A 4336-nucleotide genomic window follows, 5' to 3' on the forward strand; every position below is an offset into this window, starting at 1 on the left:
CCAAAGTTCTGGCTAAATGGCTTAAGGACAACAAAGTCAAGGTACTGGAGTGGCAATCACAAAGCCCTGACCTCAATCCTATAGAAAATTTGTGGGCAGAACTGAAAAAGCGAGCAGGAAGGCCTACAAACCTGACTCAGTTACACTAGCTCTGTCAGGAGGAATGGGCCAAAATGTACCCAACTTATTGTGGGAAGCTTGTGGAAGGCTACCTGAAATATTTGAGCCAAGTTAAACCATTTAAAAGCAATGCTACCAAATACTAATTGAGTGTATGTAAACTTCTGACCCACCTGGGAATGTGATGAAAGAAATAAAAGCTGAAATAAAAGCTGAAATAAATAATTCTCTCTACTATTATTCTGACATTTCACATTCTTAAAATAAATTGGTGATCTTAACTGACCTAAGACAGGGAATTTTTACTAGGATTAAATGTCAGGAATTGTGAAAAACCGAGTTTAAATGTAGTTGGCTAACGTGTATGTAAACTTCCGACTTCGATTTTATAGTGTATATGGACAGCCCTTGAAATTAGTTGATTAGGCTATTTCAGCCACACCCATTGCTGATAGATGTAGAGAATCAAGCACACAGCCATACAATCACCATAGACAAACATTGCTCACCTCCATTGGACTCTGGAGCAGTGGAAATGCGTTCTCTGGAGTGATACAGTATATCAAGCTTCACCATCTGGCAGTCCGATGGACGAATCTGGGTTTGGCGGATGCCAGGAGAACGCTGCCTCAATGCATTGTGCCAACCGTAAAGTTTGGAGGAATGTGGTCTGGGGCTGTTTTTCATGGTTCGAACTAAGCCCCTTAGTTCCAGTGAAGGGAAATCGTAATGCTACAGCATACAATGACATTCCAGATGATTCTGTGCTTACAACTTTTTATGACAATGGTTTGAGGAAGGCCCTTTCCTGTTTTCGCATGACAATGCCCCTGTGCTCAAAGCAAGGACTACACAGTAATGATTTGTTGAGATCAGTGTGGGGGAACTTGACTGGCCTGCACAGAGCCCTGACCTCAACCCCATCGAACACCTTTGGGATGAATTGGAACGCCGACTGCAAGCCATGCCTAATTGCCCGACTTCACTAATGCTGTTGTAGCTGAATGGAAGCAAGTCCCCACAGCAATGTGATGTTCGACGAGCAGGTGTCCACATACTTTTGTCATGTATTATACATGTATTAGGATCACTGATGTGAAGATCTGTCAAATGTATTGTGGTATATTTAAATCAATGAACAGTTAATGAATAGAGATGAGCACAATCTAAGGATTACCATACTACCAAGATACTCTCATCAAAGAGCATTATTTGTGCATGACTGCCTGGTGGCACATGTTATATGATTCAGAAGCTGACATGTTGTGTTTGTCCCTAAATATTAAGCAAATAAGCCTGAAATGAAAATCACTGGGAAAGAATGGGTACTGGTCAACCTAAATGTCTCTGGATACTACAGGGTTAGCTATGATGAAGCCAACTGGGAAAGTCTCATCAACGTACTGAGCACCATTCCTCAGGTAAGCCATTGATGAACACACAATCTATTCCATCCCAAATTATTGTCTTGTTAGAAAAAAAAGTAATTCATGCTAATGTTAGTGGTTTTTGTCTCGTCTATTCCAGTTATCAATGGAGCTCAATTGGTGGATGATCCTTTTAACCTTGCAAGGTGAGTACATAGTTCACTGTAGTCATGATTTAAAGAGTAATACTTGACATTTTATTTATAGTAGGCCGATAAGGAGTCTCAATTAAATAAATAAAAATCTGTAAAGGGCAAAATGTATCGACCTAATAATAGTGTTGCGAACAACGAACAGAAAGGGAATATATTCCGTGGGAGTCAGCTCTCGACAACTTGGAATTTTTCTACCTCATGTTTGATAGGAGTGAAGCCTATGGGGATATGCAGGTTGGTTTATTTTCTTGAAAGGCAATAAGCAAGCAATACAAACATGTTTAAAAATAGTAGAACAAACAAAACATATTGGGACGAACACTAGTTGTGTTTTCTGTCTTTTAGGCTTACCTCAAAAACAAGTAGAACCACTTTACATACTATAAGGGTATCACTGACAACTTGAAAACAGTACCCACTGGACATATGGACCAGTGAGTTAATCAATAAAATTGAATTATAATCATTTTACCCTGCTATGGCCACCTTTTGCACAGCACTCTGGCTTTTTTAACTGCTTGAAAACCAAAACAATCCCCTTACTTAGTTGTACTGGATCTTCCTACCCTCAGGTACAACCAAGTGAATGCCATTGGGATGGCCTGTAGCACTGGACTGACGGAGTGTCAGAATCTGACTAATGGCTGACCCTGTCAACAATCCGTGAGTTCAGCAGGATTTAAACACAATTCAGATAAATTTCTTGATACCATTAACCGTGAATATCAAAATGTTTTTGCACCACTAGTTTAAGATTAAAAGGTGTGATGATAGATAGGATATTCCATGCTTAAATGTTGAAATATTTGATTTCCTATTAGAATACACCCCAACTTGAGGATGACAGTGTACTGCATTGTTAACAGTGCGGGGTGGGGGGGCTGCAGAGTGGGAATTTGGTTGGGAGCAGTTTGAGGCTGCCAGCATCGCTAATCAGGCAGACAAACTTTGATCTGCCCTGGCCTGTACAAAGCAGCCCCGCTACTCAACAAATGAGTTAAGAGTGCAAATCCATGGCAAATTGGTAAAATGTGATCTGTGATTATCCCTCCCCTAGGCATCAGAGTATTCAATAAACAGCAAAGCATTGATTCTCTGCCTGGCATAAAAAGGAGACATTTTCAAGGAGTGCTTTAAAGAGACTTGTGTGTCTGACATGAATATGAAGTGCTTCAATGCCTCATACTGTCTTTGTACCTCCTTTCACCATTGAGGTACCTGGACTACACCCTGGATGCAACCAACATCTGCATCTGTTGTTGGCCAGTCTCTGGCCTGTGACTTTATGAGAGACAGTGACAGTTACTCAGTGAGTTTGAGCTTTTAACACATATTGTATCGATTGTTTAATTTCGAAGTGATTATTTGTCACATTTGGTACACTGATATTTGATCTAACTCTACATTAGATGTTGTTTTCTTACTTGACCTCGTCTGTCATAGGTACGGTGGTGGTTCTTTCTCCTTCTCCAATCTCATCGATGGTGTGACCAAGAGGTTTTCAACTGAATTTGAGTTCTAACAGATGGTATTACAGATTAGGGGATTTGTCAGCACATATTGCTCAACATGTTTGTATTGGGGTACGATGTGGACCCTAAATATAGAGTTTTCTATATTGTACAATATAAGTTAATGTTTACCTTTGCTGTCACAGCTCATGCAGCTACAGGCAGACAACTGAGGTTGGCTTCGACTCGGGTATCTTTGCAATTTCACAGGCCATTGAGTGGACAACAGCTAACATCAAATGGGTGGCAGAGAACAAGAACTGTGCAGGCATGGTTTAAAGCAGAGACTGATGCACCATGATGGTCACATGGAGACACAAACACCTGTCCATTTATTTATTATCTAAGACCAATCCTAAAGCCATGTTTCCTGTTGTTTTTTTGTCTCTCTAACAGTCAATGACACTTTGTATTCTAACGTTATCCTGCCCCTTAATCAGAAATACTATGTCGGCCTATACTTCTATTTTTTGGGGAAATAACTTTGTGTGAATTAAAACATTTTTCTATCAAAGACTAACTTTCTAAAATGCTGCATTGCTATTAAACACTGGTTTATGACTGTGGATTGTGGAAATAATGTGGAATAATGTGGAAATAATAAATACAACTGTTTTACAATGCATTTTCTAATGGTGTAATTTTGCTTCTTATGGACGTTTACATGGCTGGAAATAATTATATAATAATCGGTGGACTAGCACTCTGAAATAGTCACTGGACAAACGTATTTGATTAAATATGTTGTCAACTAGACTTTTTACGGTAACAGTTACACAGTAATAAGGGCACTGTAATGTAACAAGTATCATAATTACTCCTTATAACGCAGTACTTACAGCAGTAACATCTACCTATGACCTAACCCAAGTACAGTGTAAAAATTACATTAGATATTACAATTCTTGTTACACTGTAATTACACTCCACTGTAATTAATGGGACTTGCAACGCAAACATCCAATTCAAAATCTTCGACATTCTTCTTCTAATTATTTTGGGACTTGCCCAGCAAAAGCCCCAGCTTCAATCTTCGACCTTCTTCTTTAGCACGCTACTCCTCCTACACCGCTTAAGCTAAACGCTGTTCAAACTTTTAAATGTGCAGAATAGTCTTACTCTA

At 39.4% G+C, this 4336-nt stretch overlaps 1 long non-coding RNA gene across 2 annotated transcripts; it reads left to right on the forward strand.

Annotated features, from left to right (window-relative positions):
• Window positions 1-1083: 1083 nt before the first annotated feature.
• LOC116373425 (uncharacterized) lies at window positions 1084-3828 on the forward strand. 2 transcript variants are annotated; one of them, XR_004209569.1, is made up of 5 exons: window positions 1084-1541; window positions 1648-2136; window positions 2275-2365; window positions 2917-3011; window positions 3146-3828. It is a non-coding gene; the product is annotated as an uncharacterized LOC116373425 (long non-coding RNA). The 2 variants fall into 2 exon arrangements; XR_004209570.1 differs by having other exon boundaries at window positions 1648-1693.
• The last annotated feature ends 508 nt before the right edge of the window (window positions 3829-4336 follow it).

This window comes from Oncorhynchus kisutch, linkage group LG4 (genome assembly GCF_002021735.2).
Source record: "Oncorhynchus kisutch isolate 150728-3 linkage group LG4, Okis_V2, whole genome shotgun sequence".
Classification (NCBI taxonomy): Eukaryota; Metazoa; Chordata; class Actinopteri; order Salmoniformes; family Salmonidae; genus Oncorhynchus; species Oncorhynchus kisutch.